Source organism: Nerophis ophidion, linkage group LG22 (genome assembly GCF_033978795.1).
Source record: "Nerophis ophidion isolate RoL-2023_Sa linkage group LG22, RoL_Noph_v1.0, whole genome shotgun sequence".
In the NCBI taxonomy this organism is placed as follows: Eukaryota; Metazoa; Chordata; class Actinopteri; order Syngnathiformes; family Syngnathidae; genus Nerophis; species Nerophis ophidion.
The window spans coordinates 41021233-41039849 of record NC_084632.1 but is presented as its reverse complement, the minus strand read 5'-3'; positions in this window follow the sequence as shown (position 1 = coordinate 41039849).

Genomic DNA, 18617 nt, shown 5'->3' with positions numbered 1-18617 from the left:
ATATATATAAATAAAAGAAATAGTTGAATTTCCGACGGCACCTATCAAATACACAGTAAGAAAAGCACAGCTGTTCTACTAACTGTACAGTGCTTGCTGGTTACTAAAAAAACAACAACAACAACACTTACCTTTCACTATTTGAGTAACCTTTGTTCTACCATTTGCGTATTGGCGAGCGATCTCCGAATCCGGGAACAAATCCTTCATGGATTTGTTGTAGACATTCGCAAAGGAGAACGGGATGTTGCTTTCAGGTATCAGCATAGCTATCTTTTTCTCAGCATAAGATAAACCATCGGGTCTCCATTTTGCGATGTGGGCCATAATACTGGGTTGCGAACGACGCTGCGCTGCGGACGCTTTGTGCTTCGCTGACTGACCGTGTTCAATGGAGAAGTCTGTTCTACAAAGTTTACAGGCAACATACCCCTTCCCCTTCGAACTCTCCCGGATGAACTAAAATTCTTGTTTCCAATCGTTCTGGAACTTGCAAGCGTATTTCTTCATTTTGCTCGTCGACGGTGTAATATATTGGGTTGGAGTCAATAACCAGGCGACGTGATGAAGTTACGTCTCTTTACAGAACAGACTCCCTAATGCATGTTCCTTGACTGCACTTAAATGTAGAATATATATAGAATATATTTACATTCAATACTATTTCATGTACAGTAGATGGTAGTATTGTCCTGTATAAGAGGGTCACAACATTGCTCAGTCAGGTTCTCGTGGAGCTGGAGGGGGCGTGGCCTCCAGCTCTGCCTGAATTTCGGGAGAGGCGCTGAATTTCGGGAGTCTCCGGCAGGGTTGGCAAGTATGTTTTATATACATATATACAGTATATATGAAGCATATTGGCTTCCTGTACACTTAAGATGCGACTATAAGGTTTTTCTACTTACGTATAAAATACTACACGGTCTAGCTCCATCCGGTCTTGCTGATTGTATTGTACCATATGTCCCGGCAAGAAATCTGCCTTCAAAGAACTCCGGCTTATTAGTGATTCCCAGAGCCCAAAAAAAAGTCTGCGGGCTATAAAGCGTTTTCCGTTCGGGCTCCAGTACTCTGGAATGCCCTCCCGGTAACAGTTCGAGATGCTACCTCAGTAGAAGCATTTAAGTCTTACCTTAAAACTCATCTGTATACTCTAGCCTTTAAATAGACCCCCCTTTTAGACCAGTTGATCTGCCGTTGTTTTTTTCTTTTCAGCTCTGCCCCCACTATGGACTGGACTCTCACACTATTATGTTAGATCCACTATGGACTGGACTCTCACAATATTATGTTAGACCCACTATGGACTGGACTCTCACACTATTATGTTAGATCCACTATGGACTGGACTTTCACACTATTATGTTAGATCCACTATGGATTGGACTCTCACTATATTATGCTAGATCCACTATGGACTGGACTCTCACACTATTATGTTAGATCCACTATGGACTGGACTCTCACAATATTATGTTAGATCCACTATGGACTGGACTTTCACACTATTATGTTAGATCCACTATGGACTGGAAACTCACAATATTATGTTAGATCCACTATGGACTGGACTCTCACTATTATGTTAGTTCCACTATGGACTGGACTCTCACTATTATGTTAGATCCATTATGGACTGGACTCTCACTATTATGCTAGATCCACTATGGACTGGACTCTCTCACTATTATGTTAGATCCACTATGGACTGGACACTCACACTATCATGCTAGATCCACTATGGACTGGACTCTCACACTATTATGCTAGATCCACTATGGACTGGACTCTCACTATATTATGCTAGATCCACTATGGACTGGACTTTCACTATTATATTAGATCCACTATGGACTGGACTCTCATTTTTATGTTAGGTCCACTATGGACTGGACTCTCACAATATTACGTTAGATCCACTATGGACTGGACTCTCACTATTATGTTAGATCCACTATGGACTGGACTCTCACAATATTATGATAAATCCACTATGGACTGGACTCTCACTATTATGTTAGTTCCACTATGGACTGGACTTTCACACTATTATGTTAGATCCACTATGGATTGGACTCTCACTATATTATGCTAGATCCACTATGGACTGGACTCTCACACTATTATGTTAGATCCACTATGGACTGGACTCTCACTATTATGCTCGATCCACTATGGACTGGACTCTCTCACTATTATGTTAGATCCACTATGGACTGGACACTCACACTATCATGCTAGATCCACTATGGACTGGACTCTCACACTATTATGCTAGATCCACTATGGACTGGACTTTCACTATTATATTAGATCCACTATGGACTGGACTCTCATTTTTATGTTAGGTCCACTATGGACTGGACTCTCACAATATTACGTTAGATCCACTATGGACTGGACTCTCACTATTATGTTAGATCCACTATGGACTGGACTCTCACAATATTATGATAAATCCACTATGGACTGGACTCTCACTATTATGTTAGTTCCACTATGGACTGGACTCTCACACTATTATGTTAGATCCACTATGGACTGGACTCTCACTATTATGTTAGATCCACTATGGATTGGACTCTCACTATATTATGCTAGATCCACTATGGACTGGACTCTCACTATTATGTTAGCTCCACTATGGACTGGACTCTCACTCTTATGTTAGATCCACTATGGACTGGACTCTCACTATTATGTTAGCTCCACTATGGACTGGACTCTCACACTATTTTGTTAGACCCACTCAACGTCCATCTCATCCTTTCTCTCCTTTCTTGGTCCTTGTGCTCCAGTTCCTAAACGATCCGCTTCCCCGGTCTTTCCGTATTCCCGTCCAGTTTGGGCGATGGCGTAGAAGTGGAGGAGCAGAACCGAAGGGAGGGGGACAACATTCCGTTCTCTCCCTCTCCCAATAGACCGATTGACAACTGATTGATGGCACATTTCTGCCGCCGGACACAAAAAGGCCTCATTAGCATATCCAGAGCGACGTACAGTAGAAAAAGAGGGAAGGTCTTTCTCGCCCTCGTTCAGACGGACGAGGTGCAGACGGGAAAACAAAACAAAACAAGTGCGGCTCTTGTCTCTCCTGCAGAAGCCCTTGAACACTTTAGCTTGACAGTTTCTTTAAAAGAGGACTCGGGCAGGGCCTGAATGGAGACACTCTTGTGCAACGAGTGCACACACACACACACACACATCACACACACACACACACACATCACACACACACACACATCACACACACATCAACGTGGAAAATATTAGAACTGGGAGTTTTACTCACATTTTTGAAGGTCTTTGAAACTAACTAACATGATTGCACTTCCTATTTCCTGAAGGTTTGCCTCTGTGATGTAGTGTGTTGTAGTGTGTGTAGTGTGTGTAGTGTGTGTAGTGTGTGTAGTGTGTGTAGTGTGATGTAGTGTGTGTAGTGTGATGTAGTGTGTGTAGTGTGATGTAGTGTGATGTAGTGTGTGTAGTGTGTGTAGTGTGTGTAGTGTGTGTAGTGTGATGTAGTGTGTGTAGTGTGATGTAGTGTGATGTAGTGTGATGTAGTTTGTGTAGTGTGTGTAGTGTGTGTAGTGTGTGTAGTGTGTGTAGTGTGTGTAGTGTGTGTAGTGTGATGTAGTGTGTGTAGTGTGTGTAGTGTGATTTAGTGTGTGTAGTGTGTGTAGTGTGATGTAGTGTGATGTAGTGTGTGTAGTGTGTGTAGTGTGTGTAGTGTGTGTAGTGTGTGTAGTGTGATGTAGTGTGTGTAGTGTGATGTAGTGTGTGTAGTGTGTGTAGTGTGTGTAGTGTGATGTAGTGTGTGTAGTGTGATGTAGTGTGATGTAGTTTGTGTAGTGTGTGTAGTGTGTGTAGTGTGTGTAGTGTGTGTAGTGTGTGTAGTGTGATGTAGTGTGTGTAGTGTGTGTAGTGTGATTTAGTGTGTGTAGTGTGATGTAGTGTGATGTAGTGTGATGTAGTGTGTGTAGTGTGATGTAGTGTGATTTAGTGTGTGTAGTGTGTGTAGTGTGTGTAGTGTGATGTAGTGTGATGTAGTGTGTGTAGTGTGATGTAGTGTGTGTAGTGTGATGTAGTGTGTGTAGTGTGTGTAGTGTGATGTAGTGTGATGTAGTGTGTGCAGTGTGATGTAGTGTGTGTAGTGTGTGTAGTGTGTGTAGTGTGTGTAGTGTGATGTAGTGTGATGTAGTGTGTGTAGTGTGTGTAGTGTGATGTAGTGTGTGTAGTGTGTGTAGTGTGATGTAGTGTGATGTAGTGTGATGTAGTGTGTGTAGTGTGTGTAGTGTGTGTAGTGTGATGTAGTGTGTGTAGTGTGTGTAGTGTGTGTAGTGTGATGTAGTGTGTGTAGTGTGTGTAGTGTGTGTAGTGTGATGTAGTGTGTGTAGTGTGTTGTAGTGTGATGTAGTGTGTGTAGTGTGATGTAGTGTGTGTAGTGTGTGTAGTGTGTTGTAGTGTGATGTAGTGTGTGTAGTGTGTGTAGTGTGTGTAGTGTGTGTAGTGCGTGTAGTGTGTGTAGTGTGTGTAGTGTGTGTAGTGTGTTGTAGTGTGTGTAGTGTGTGTAGTGTGTTGTAGTGTGATGTAGTGTGTGTAGTGTGATGTAGTGTGTGTAGTGTGTGTAGTGTGTTGTAGTGTGATGTAGTGTGTGTAGTGTGATGTAGTGTGTGTAGTGTGTGTAGTGTGTGTAGTGTGATGTAGTGTGATGTAGTGTGTGTAGTGTGTGTAGTGTGTGTAGTGTGTGTAGTGTGTGTAGTGTGATGTAGTGTGATGTAGTGTGTGTAGTGTTTGTAGTGTGTGTAGTGTGATGTAGTGTGTGTAGTGTGTGTAGTGTGTGTGGTGTGGGGTAGTGTGTGTGGTGTGATGTAGTGTGTGTAGTGTGATGTAGTGTGTGTAGTGTGATGTAGTGTGTGTAGTGTGTGTAGTGTGTGTAGTGTGATGTAGTGTGTGTAGTGTGATGTAGTGTGTGTAGTGTGTGTAGTGTGTGTAGTGTGATGTAGTGTGTGTAGTGTGTGTAGTGTGTGTAGTGTGTGTAGTGTGATGTAGTGTGTGTAGTGTGTGTAGTGTGATGTAGTGTGTGTAGTGTGATGTAGTGTGTGTAGTGTGATGTAGTGTGATGTAGTGTGTGTAGTGTGTGTAGTGTGATGTAGTGTGTGTAGTGTGTGTAGTGTGTGTAGTGTGATGTAGTGTGTGTAGTGTGTGGTAGTGTGTGTAGTGTGATGTAGTGTGTGTAGTGTGATGTAGTGTGTGTAGTGTGTGTAGTGTGATGTAGTGTGTGTAGTGTGATGTAGTGTGATGTAGTGTGTGTAGTGTGATGTAGTGTGATGTAGTGTGTGTAGTGTGTGTAGTGTGTGTAGTGTGTGTAGTGTGATGTAGTGTGTGTAGTGTGTGTAGTGTGTGTAGTGTGATGTAGTGTGTGTAGTGTGTGTAGTGTGTGTAGTGTGATGTAGTGTGTGTAGTGTGATGTAGTGTGATGTAGTGTGTGTAGTGTGTGTAGTGTGATGTAGTGTGATGTAGTGTGTGTAGTGTGTGGTAGTGTGATGTAGTGTGTGTAGTGTGTGTAGTGTGTGTAGTGTGTGTAGTGTGATGTAGTGTGTGTAGTGTGATGTAGTGTGATGTAGTGTGTGTAGTGTGTGTAGTGTGATGTAGTGTGATGTAGTGTGTGTAGTGTGATGTAGTGTGTGTAGTGTGTGTAGTGTGATGTAGTGTGTGTAGTGTGATGTAGTGTGATGTAGTGTGATGTAGTGTGTGTAGTGTGATGTAGTGTGATGTAGTGTGTGTAGTGTGATGTGGTGTGTGTAGTGTGATGTAGTGTGATGTGGTGTGTGTAGTGTGATGTAGTGTGATGTAGTGTGATGTAGTGTGTGTAGTGTGATGTGGTGTGTGTAGTGTGATGTAGTGTGATGTAGTGTGATGTAGTGTGTGTAGTGTGTGTAGTGTGATGTAGTGTGATGTAGTGTGATGTAGTGTGTGTAGTGTGATGTAGTGTGATGTTGTGTGTGTAGTGTGTGTAGTGTGATGTAGTGTGATGTAGTGTGATGTAGTGTGTGTAGTGTGATGTAGTGTGATGTAGTGTGTGTAGTGTGATGTGGTGTGATGTAGTGTGATGTAGTGTGTGTAGTGTGATGTAGTGTGATGTAGTGTGGTGTAGTGTGATGTAGTGTGTGTAGTGTGATGTAGTGTGATGTAGTGTGATGTAGTGTGATGTAGTGTGTGTAGTGTGATGTAGTGTGATGTAGTGTGATGTAGTGTGATGTAGGCTAATACACTAATAGGCCGGAGTCCTTTGAACGCAGATTTTTTGCCGGGACATATGGTACAATACAATGGGCAAGATGGGATGGAGCTAGACCGCGTAGTATTTTATACGTAAGTAGTAAAACCTTGAAGTCACATCTTAAGTGCACAGGAAGCCAGTGCAGGTGAGCCAGTACAGGTATATATGTATGTATATATGTATATAAAGGTATATACAGTACAGGTATATATGTATGTATATATGTATATAAAGGTATATACAGTATAGGTATATATGTATGTATATATGTATATAAAGGTATATACAGTATAGGTATATATGTATGTATATATGTATATAAAGGTATATACAGTACAGGCGTAATGTGATCAAACTTTCTTGTTCTTGTCAAAAGTCTAGCAGCCGTATTTTGTACCAACTGTAATCTTTTAATGCTAGACATGGGGAGACCCGAAAATAATACGTTACAGTAATCGAGACGAGGCGTAACAAACGCATGGATAATAATATATATTCATACATACATATATATACACATATATTTATATATATACATATATATTTATATATACATATTACTGCTGATGTGTGACCCAGGCTGATGCATGTGTTGTTTCATATAAATAAGAATGAAATATTTACAGTTGCAATATTAAAGATTTTTTTTTTTTTTGTGGTTCAAAAAGTATTTTGTGCTTCCCATTCAACCACATCAAGTGCCCTTGAACTATTGTGCTCACATTTAGAGGCCGTATCGCTGCGTCCCAGTAATCACACTGGCGTCGTCCCTCCTCCCTCAGCAAGTCCCCCTCCTCTCCCCCCACTTAGGCCCGCCACTCTCTAATTGTTCATTCACGCCGTGCATCTTTAAATAAGGACCGCTGGGCTCGGCGCTCACATAATCACTCCCTCCACGTCCTTGGCTACCGTGGCAAAAAATGACTGCTTGGCGCAGATCTATGATGGGACCAGACCACAATGGGAGTGATTAGTCCTCTGTCTTCCATACGCAGAGATGCTCCGCGGTTCAACGGCGAGCCGAGACGAGGCTTTTCTTCCCGTCCCCCTGCCTCTTTACCCATAGAAAGAGGTAATAAAGCATCATAATAATTAGGTTGCCCGACGTCTCAAATGCGGGCAAAATTATCGCCCCGTAAAAAGTGAAAATTGTGTTTGTAAAAAGGAGACTATACATATGTTAGTATAATAATGTCAATTTTATCATCATCATTGTCATATTTCCGTCACGATGTACAAACCCCGTTTCCATATGAGTTGGGAAATTGTGTTTGATGTAAATATAAACGGAATGCAATTATTTGCAAATAATTTCAACACATATTCACTAGAACGCACTACAAAAACAAGATATTTGATGTTCAAACTAATTTAAAAAAAATAATCAACTTAGAATTTCATGGCTGCAACACGTGCCAAAGTAGTTGGGAAAGGGCATGTTCACCACTGGGTTACATCACCGTTTCTTTTAACAACCTTTGGGAACTGAGGAGACACATTTTTGAAGCATTCTAAATTGAATTCGTTCCCATTCTTGCTTGATGTACGGCTTAAGTTGCCAAGCCACATCGTCTTGCTGAAATAAGCAGGGGCGTCCATTATAACGTTGCTTGAAAGACAACATATGTTGCTCCCAAACCTGTATGTACCTTTCAGCGTTAATGGTGCCTTCACAGATGTGTAAGTTACCCATGCCTTGGGGACTAATGCACCCCCATACCATCACACATGCTGCCTATTACACTATCTGCTAGAACAATCCGGATGGTTCTTTTCCTCTTTGGTCCGGAGGACACGACAGCCACGGTTTCCGAAAACAATTTGAAATGTGGACTTGTCCGAACACTTGTCCGAACACCCAATTGTCATGTCTGTTGATCAGGTTTTTGTTTGGCTATGTGTTGTTTGTTTTTTGGACACTCAGTTCCTGTTTTTGCACTTCCTTGTTTTTTTTTTTCCATGACTACACATTAGTTTTCACCTGTCACGCACCTGGCTCACGTTGTGCACTAATCGTGTCTATTATTCAAACCGAAGGTTGGCAGGGAGTCAGCCTGGCGACTTCACCTCTACTCCCTTCATGCCATGCCTGTTAATCATACTTTCCCTAGTTTCCCTCCTGTCCATGCCACGTAAGTTTTTGTTCTTTTTATGTCACGGTTATTGAGTTTTGTTTTTTGTCCATAGTTCGGCCTTTGTGCTAGTTTTTGTTCTCATTGGTCAAGTTTGTTCTCCGCCCTTGTGCGCGCCTTTTGTTTGCCTTTTTTTTTTTTAGTAGTTATAGTGTTAAAAATAAAAGATGTCTTTACCTTCACGCCTTGCCCGTGCCAACTTTCCATTGCCTTCCGGGAAAAACAAACCCCAAAGTCCACGTATTGACAACAATAAACGTTTGGGAACTGAGGAAACTAATTGTTGAAGCTTTGAAAGTGGAATTATTTCGCATTCTTGTTTTATGTAGAGTTTTAGTCGTATTTTACGCCACACATTTTCAATGGGAGACAGGTCTGGACTACAGGCAGGCCAGTCTAGTAGCCACACACTTTTACTACGAAGCCACACTGTTGTAACACGTGGCTTGGCATTGTCTTGCTGAAATAAGCAGGGGCGTCCATGATAACGTTGCTTGGATGGCAACATATGTTACTCCAAAATCTTTCAGCTGTCATGACGTGGACTTTGGCGCGGTTTGTTTTCCCGTGGTTCAAAGCGACTGAACCGGACACGACATCTTTTAATTAATCCATCAAAAAGGCGCTCACAGCGAAGGTACAAAAACTTGGCTGGGAAAACAAAAACTATTACTCTAACATAAACTATGGACATGAAAACAAACTAAAAAAAACTCACTAAATTGTGGCTTGAATAAACAAAAATAAAACCCTTACATGGCAAGAAAAGAGCAGCATGAACTTTGACCTGGACAGAGTACTCAGAGTGTCAAGAGTGCAGAGCATGAATGTGATGTCTCCAGGCTGACTGCCTGGCAACTACAGGCTTAAATAGTGGTGACGTGATTAACAACAGGTGCGTGAGTCCAAATGAATCAGGTGCGTGACATGGGGGCAGGTGACAACTAACGGGTTGTCATGGAAACAAAACAGGGAGCGACAAAACAGGAACTGACAAAATCCAAAAACCAAACAGAACATAGCCAAACTAAACATGATCACCAAGACATGACATCAGCAATAACGGTGCCTTCAAAGATGTGTAAGTTACCCATGCTTTTGGGCACTAATGCACCCCCATACCATCACAGATGCTGGCTTTTCAACTTTGCGCCTAAAACAATCCGGATTGTTCTTTTCCTCTTTGGTCCGTAGGAGACGACGTCCACAGTTTCCAAAAACTATTTGAAATGTGGACTCGTCAGACCACAGAACACTTTTCCACTTTGCATCATTCCATCTGAGATGAGCTCGGACCCAGCAGAGCCGGCGGCGTTTCTGGGTGTTGTTGATAACTGGCTGTGGCATTGCATAATAGAATTTAAACTTGCACTTACAGATGTAGTGACCAACTGTAGTTACCGACAGTGTTCCTGAGCACATGTGGTGATGTCCTTTACACACCGATGTCACTTTTTGATGCATTACCGCCAGAGGTAGCCAAGGTCCGTAATATCATCACTTACGTGCAGTGATTTCTCCAGATTCTCTGAAACATTTTACGATAAAACGGACCAGAGATGGTGAAATCCCTAAATTCTTTGCAATAGCTCCGAACATGACATGACAATCAACAAGGTCCCCACAAAAAAAGATAACTTGAATATTTGTGATCGCCTAAACAAAGGGGAACAACGCTCAAAGGAAGACACGAAAAACAGCAAAAAAGTCCAATTGAGTCAGGGTGTGGTGTAACAGTACACCTACTTTGAGACAAGAGCTATACTGATGCATGCTTGGTTATGCTTTAAAGCCAGGGTGTAAAACGCCTTCCACCCGATTGTAGCTGGGATAGGCACCAGAACCCCCCGAGACGCAAAAGGGAATAAGCGGTAGAAAATGGATGGATAGACGTTGATTAGGTGGCAGATATATGTTTGCAAGGGCATTTTCAAGAAGGATATTTTAAGAGAAACTAGTTCTTGTGAGACGAGGTTGGCCGACCCTGCTTTAAAGTCTTACCCAACAATTGCGACACACTGCAAAAACTAAAATATAAGTACAATTAAATATCTCAAATAACGGTGATATTTGCTTATTTTCTGTCGAATAAGATCACTCTTCTCACTAAGCAGATTTTATACTTGTTTTAAGTGTTGTGGTCCTAAATGATCTCAGTAAGCTATTACAGCTTGTTGCTGAGATTTGATGACCGATATTGAGTAAAACATGAAATATCAAGTGTTGCAAATCTGTGTCATTATCACTCACAAGTATAAAACTACTCGTTTAAGTAATATTTTCTTACTTCAAGCATGAAAAAAAAAATCCCGATGCCAAGCGCATGTCATTATGTCAAGATAACGGCACTAGCATTTACTTTATTTAGAAAAATATATTTCAACATATTGAGCAAAAATTTCTTTTTTCTACCAAGAAAAGTGCACTTGTTATTAGTTAGAATATACTTATTTTAAGGTATTTTTGGGTTCATTGAAGTTAGCTAATTTTACTTGTTTTGGAAAGTGTCAGGATCTGTGGTCTGAATTATGTTTTTTTGTTAGTTTTGGACTCTTTTAGTTCCTATTTGCACTCCCTTGTTTAGTTAGCATGGCGACTTCGGGACACGCACCTGCTCTAATCAAGAAGACCAGTATTTAAGCCTGTCTTTGCCAGTCAGTCATGCTAGTAGTTTCATGCGATACCATAGTTCATGTTGCTCGTTTTCATGACCAATTAAATTGTCAATGCTATTTGTTTCATGCCACAGTTTAGTGAGGTTTTCATGTCCATAGTTTCATGTTTCGTGTCCTAAATTTTTTTGCTTTAGCTTCCGCGTGCGATAGGCACGCTCGCCTTCAGGTTGTTTTCTGCTTTGTACTTTGTTGAGTGTGAGTTGATTAATTAAATATGTTCCTATCTGCAAGCCGTGTCCGGAATAGTCCGATTGCATCCCGGGAGAACAAACCTCACAGTAAGCTGCAAAAACCCCGTTATGACAGAAAGGCTTGACAAGCCAAATTTTCTTGTTCTATTGGCAGATAATTTTGCTAAGTTCAAATTTAAAATACCCCTCATTTTTTAAATATTTTTTCTTGTTTTTGAACACTGACTTTTTGCAGTGTACTGCGTGTAGTGAAACATGTTTAGCTATTCTTCGTCCTGCAGGGATGATCCTTATGAGAAACGTACTTTATTTGTCGCCATGGAGGCCAGGATTAGTGATTTAGAAAAAGCTAAAACACCACCGACTGCGAACAGACGTTCGCCACTAGCTAGCTAGCTACAGTATGTCTTAAAGCACACCTTCCTGAGGGCGTTTCAGTGTTATAACTTCACATTTATCATTCATTTTTAAGCCAAAATGCGTCCGTTCTCCCTTTTCTGTCTACTGACTGTGTCTGCGTGTACAATGGTATGTACTCTGTAGCTGTGCGCTGCCGGTCCTGCTCCTCAGCTCTCAAAACCAGCAAAGCCGGTACTTTACAGAGTATAATACTGCTTCGGATTCATTAGTACCTAGATACTATACCAGTACCGGTATACCGTACCACCCTGGGGCATTGTATTACTCCCATTAGCTTCATCGTTAGCCACCTTGTACTTGCCGTATATCACAAATTTTGAATAATCGGCACAAAAGTGAGGTTTCCCTTTAATGGCTAAAATGAGACCAGGGTATAAACAAAATAATGAATATCCTTAAAAATAAAATGTTATATGTTGTCTGTGATGGTGGCCGTTGCTTATGTGCACATAAACATACACAATTCTGTATTCGAAGGGAGAGGAGTACACAACAGACTAGATGGGGGGGGGGGGGGGGGTCTCACAGTGTGAGGCTGCCAGTCAACGTGAACGTCGGCGAGGACAGAGGCCTGAAATAGCCGTCATTACCTGGCACCCACGGTGCACGGCATGCACGCGGGAATCTGCCAGTCCAAGTGGTGATCTCCTGAAGACAAGTGATCACAATATTACCCACGGCAAGAAAAATATTAATCAGATTATTTCCTGGCAAAGAGCTAATACTTACTGTACGTATGCCTAAAATAGTTTAATGAGTCAAGAGTTTTACTTGCTGGCCTTGTGGTGGTACATTTATATACTTACTAAAGCTCGTGTCGTACATCATTTCTTAGGTATAATTGAAATCAACGTCATTAAAGTGATCATGACAGAATAGCGACCAAGATGAATTGTTTAAAATGCATCGTAGGGCTGCATATCACTTAATTAATAAATGTGGCGTATAAGTATTCAATTCCATTTGCATGAAAGTGAAATATAAGCAGCGTATATGGCCCAGCATAGATGGCCCAGGTGGGACATTGTTATCTAATCGCCTGTCGCCTTATGAGCAGCAGGGTGAGGAAACGGGCTGTGGTAGCTGGAGGTGCTGCGGAGAGACACCGTGCTGAGAAGCAAAAGACTTTGGACCATTGGAAAAACACAACAACAGTTTTATATCCAGAATTCCTGACAGTCCGTGGTGGTCTAAAGAACCCACTGGAGGGCAACATCTACAATATTAAATTGCCAGCAGTGTTTGGCCACTGTTGCGTTTGGATGTTCCTCAGAGGGAATTTTAAGCTGCTGGTCACCCCCAAGTTCTTTTGATGACACATAAGCTGATTTTAAAATGAGTCCCAAAAAGAATAGTTATTTTGACATTTTATTCCAAAGCTTTGGGAGACCAATCTGTGAAGAACACATTCAAATCGCATCTCCCAAGTATATCTGACAATACTACGGAAGTCTTGCTTTTTTCCCTACGCCACTCGCCCCCCTCCCCTTCCCCTCCAGAGCGAATCCACATATCTATTCTCCTCCCACGCCTGGGACAAGAACTGATAAGAAGGGTGTTATGGCTACAAGTCACATTCCAAGCTCAAGGTTAACACAAGCACACCACTTTTCAAATATGACTATAAAAGAAAAGAAATAACTCTTGAATATGGATATATGTAGATATCTATCGCCGTCACCACCCGTACAAATGATGAGCCACAGGTGTATAAAATCAAGCACTTAGGGATGGAGACTGTTTCTACAAACATTTGTGAAAGAATGGGCCGCTCTCAGTGATTTCCAGCATGGAGCTGTCACAGGATGCCACCTGTGCAACAAATCCAGTCGTGAAAATTCCATCCATCCATCCATTTTCTACCGCTTATTCCCATTTGGGGTCGCGGGGGGCGCTGGCGCCTATCTCAGCTACAATCGGGCGGAAGGCGGGGTACACCCTGGACAAGTCACCATCACCTCGCTTCTAAATATTCCAAAGTCAACGCTGTTATTAGAAAAGTGAAGAGTTTGGGAACAACAGCAACTCAGCCACGAAGTGGTAGGCCACGTAAACTGACCGAGAGGGGTAACCGGATGCTGAAGCGCATAGTGCAAAGACTTCCTTCACAGTCCTTTGCTACAGAGCTCCAAACTTCATGTGACCTTCCAATTAGCCCACGCACAGTACGCAGAGAGCTTCATGGAATGGGTTTCCATGGCCGAGCAGCTGCATCTAAGCCATAATCACCAAGTCTGATGCAAAGCGTTGGATGCAGTGGTGTAAACCACGTCACCACTGGACTCTAGAGCAGTGCAGACACTTTCTTTGGAGTGATGAATCAAACTTTCCCATCTGGCAATCTGATGGACGAGTTTGGGTTTGGAGGTTGCCAGGAGAATGGTTCATTTTGGATTGCATTGTGCCTATTTGGAAATGTAGTGTAGGAGGAATTATGGTGTGGGGTTGTTTTTCAGGAGTTGGACTTGGTCCCCTTAGTTCCAGTGAAAGGAACTTTGAATCCTCCAGAATACCAAAACATATTGGACATTTCCATGCTCCCAACCTTGTGTGGGAACAGTTTGTTGTGGGCCCCTACCTCTTCCAACATGACTGTGCACCAGTGCACAACGCAAGGTCCATAAAGACATGGATGACATAGTCTGGTAGAAATAAACTTGACTGGCCTGCACAGAGTCCTAACCTGAACCTGATAGAACACCTTTGGGATGATTTAGATTTTGATTCCATATTATTTTACCCAGAAATGAACAGTTAATGGCTTAAATACAGTAAAAACAGTTTATATTTAACGCAACATGTACACACCCAGATAGATAGCTAAGGGGTCGTCAACATTTTACGTGACTCTGCTAATCCCATTACCAGGATTTTGGATAAACTGACAATTTTTTACTTTTTTACCTTCCTCATCTCTACCACCGACTCTTTCCGGTTCACTTTTTTTCCGGCACAAATGCATTCTCTGCAAACCCACATTTTGCACGATATCAATCGAGCGCCAGGCTCCGATGTTGTCGACTACTTTCCACAATCAATCACTCGCCGGGGCTCACGATAATGCTCTTAACGCACATTACTTGCTGTAATCCTCATCTTCGAGCCAAAGCCGTCGTATGTGGGCTGGGGGCGCCGTCAACAGGTGCTAAAGCCTAAGCCGACCCCTGCTCACACCGACCGAGCCCGTGCAAGACAGGAAATGCTGCAAGGGATACGTACTTAACGAGTTATGTACTTACACCTGTGCAACCGGTGCGTGATATTGGTATCAGTCCCCGTTCTAATTCAACTCAAAGGTGTTGTAATCGGGTTCAGGTCAGGTGGTCTCAGTCCCCGTTCTAATTCATCACAAAGGTGTTGTAATCGGGTTCAGGTCAGGACTCTGTGCAGGCCAGTCAAGTTCATCCAAACCAGACGCTGTCATCCACGTCTTTATGGACTCTGCTTTGTCCACTGGTGCACAGTCGTGTTGGAAGAGGAAGGGGCCCGCTCCAAACTGTTGCCGCGACGGGCGTGGACGCAAGACAAAAGCCGCATGTTAAAATGCGGGAGATGACCGTTGGCGAGCGTTTACATGATAGTGCCGCACCGCAGGAAATTGTTAGGCCTTCCTAAATCCCCCCCCCGGAAAGGACAACGGTCGACCCTCAGGGCACGTATTTGCACAGTGTGTGTGTTGACCAAAGAACAGCACATTTAAAATTCTAACTAGGCTCAGCTCCACACGGCATAAATGACTGAAATTACCATAAGGCAGGGCTTTCCAAACAAGGGAAAATATGCATTTTTAAAGGTATTTTAGAGGTAGAATGGACTAGTCCCATTAGCTGCATTGCTTGCCACCAAGAACAAGCAGATTATACACCGTATTGACACCCGTCTTGACCCATTCCCTAACCCATAGGGTTAAATATGACTTTGTTCCACCTTTTGCAGCTTCGACTCTTCTGGGAAAGGCTGTCCACAAGGTTGCAGAGTATGTTTATAGGAATTGTCCACCATTCTTCCAAAAGCGCATTGGCTCTCAGTCTTCGTTCTATTCCAGCCTAAAGGTGTTCAGGTCAAGACTCTGTGCAGGCCAGTCAAGTTCATCCATACCAGACTCAATCTATCTGGGTGTGTACATGTTGGCTCAAATATGAACTGTGTTTACTGTGTTTAAGCCATTAACTGTTCTTTTCTGGGTAAAACAATATGGAATCACACTCTAATTCATCCCAAAGGTGTTATATCGGGTTCAGGTCAGGACTCTGTGCAGGCCAGTCAAGTTTGTCCACACCAGACTCAATCTATCTGGGTGTGTACATGTTGGCTCAAATATAAACTGTGTTTGCTGTGTTTAAGCCATTAACTGTTCATTTCTGGGTAAAACAATATGGAATCACACTCTAATTCATCCCAAAGGTGTTGTATCGGGTTCAGGTCAGGACTCTGTGCAGGCCAGTCAAGTCCGTCCACACCAGACTCTGTCATCCGTGTCTTTATGGACCTTGCTTTGTGCACTGGTGCACAGTCATGGTGGAAGAGGAAGGGGGCCGTTCCAATCTGTTCCCACAAGGTTGGAAGCGTGGAATTATCCAAAAAGTTTTGGTATCCTGGAGCATTCAAAGTTACTTTCACTGCAACTAAGGGGCCCTGCCATAATTCTTCCTCCACCAAATTTCACACTCGGCACAATGCAGTCCGAAATGTAGCGTTCTCCTGGCAACCTCCAAACCCAGACTCGTCCATCAGATTGCCAGATGGAAAAACGTTATTCATCACTCCAGAGAACGCGTCTCCACTTCTCTAGAGTCCAGTGGTGACTAGCTTTACACCATTGCATCCCACGCTTTGTATTGGACTTGGTGATGTATGGCTTAGATCCAGCTGCCCGGCCATGGAAACCCATTCCATGAAGCTCTCTGCGTACTGTACGTGGGCTAATGGGAATGTCACATAAAATTTGGAGCTCTGTAGCAACTGACTGTGCAGAAAGGTCGAACCGCTCTCTGTCAGATTCCGTAGCCTACCACTTGGTGGCTGAGTTGCTGTTGTTCCCAAACTCTTCATTTTTTCTCATAACACAGCCGACAGTTGACTTTGGAGTATTTAGGAACGGGGAAATTTCACAACTGGATTTGCTGGAAATCACTGAAAGCGGCCCGTTCTTTCACACATGTTTGTAGAAACAGTCTCCATGCCTAAGTGCTTGATTTTACACACCTGTGACCGGGCGAAGTGATTAAGACACCGGATTATGATCATTTGGATGGGTGGTGTTGCATTTGGACCAGATGTTTCTCTGAGGGAATTTAAGTTGCTGGTCAACCCCAAGTTCTTTTGATGACACATAAGCTGATTTTAAATGAATCCCAGACAGAATCCTGTAGGTATTTTGACATTTTATTCCAAAGCTTTGGAGAGACCAATCTATGAACAACACATTCAAATTGCATCGCCCAAGTTTATCTGAAAACACTACGGAAGTCCTGTCTTTTTCAATATGCCACTGCCCCCCCCCCCCCCCCCTCCCCCTCGCCCCAGATTTTCGAGTCATGCACAGATTCAGGAGATGACACTCCGACCTATCTGTGCCGGAGGTGGGATTCTTTCTCTACGGTGAAACTATTAATCAACATATTGATTAGGGGTCATTATCATTCCACTGTATTTACCTCAGCAGGTGGAGTCTGCGGTGTGTGTGTGTGTGTGTGTGTGTTTGTGAGTGCATCCATGCATGCATGTGTGCGCCTCCATACGTTCGTGTGTGTGTGTGTGTGTCTTTGTCTCGGCTGTCACCCTGAAGGTTATCTCCGCGGTGGCAGCATTGTCAGGTGACAGCCGAGTCCCATGATGCCAAGCGATACGTCAAAAACTCCTTCCAAACGGGAGGGGGGGGGGATTCCCTTGATGACTTGTAACACACACTCGCACAAAAAACACAACGAATATACGTGTGTGTGTGTGTGTGTGTGTGTGTGTTGCAGACGAGGGGCTGCTCAGACTTTGATAAGCTATCACATGTCCCGGGCTACGGTCTCTAACGGCACATCTGTCCAAAACCGGTGCCCTGACGACCGAATCATGCGCACCAGTCCCAAAAAACCACGGCAACCAAAACCCAAACAAATACAGACAACATATATGTGGAGAGGTGGAGCCGATGGTCCGACGGCGGGGCAGGGCAAGCTAGAGCCCTGCCCAAAGAGGTGGAGAATGCGGCTGACAGAGAGGCGGGCCCTGCCGGGATCAGGTGCGTGGCTCGCAAACCGGTACAAAATTTTAACTCATCTCCTCACGCTGTATAAAAGGGGAGAAGGAGGAGAGATCAGGGCAGAAGGAGGAGAGTCGGCAGCAGCGAGTGAAGAACAGAGAGCGAGCCATAGACGAGGACGACGACGACGGCGGCTGAAAGACCGGACCGTGAGCGAGCAGTGGAAAGGAGCGGCTGAAAAGCGATCGGTTCCGACACAAAAGCTTCATTGCAAAAATTAGAAGTCAAACCTGCTCAAAAGCAATGTCCTTTCTGGGTGGTCCATTGAACCCGAGCGACGACAGCACAATATACATATACGCTGCATACGTTCCACATGTGAAAAGAAGATCAAATGTTTTCCTAAATAAAGAACAAGTCCTGATGTGAACCTGTAAGAGTTATGCTTGTGGTCCTATCCTAGTCTTCCCAACATGTCCTGGGTCTTCCCCGTGGCTGCCTGCCGGTCGGACATACCCTAAACACCTCTGGAGGGAGGTGTTCTGGTGGCATCCTGACTAGATGGCTGAACCACCTCATCTGGATTGTCTCCATGTGGAGGAGTAGTAGCTTGACTTTGAGCTCCTCCCGGATGACAGAGCTTCTCACCCTCTCTCTAAGGGAGGGACCCGCCACCCGGCGAAGGAAACTCATTTCTGCCGCTTGTACCCGTGATCTTGT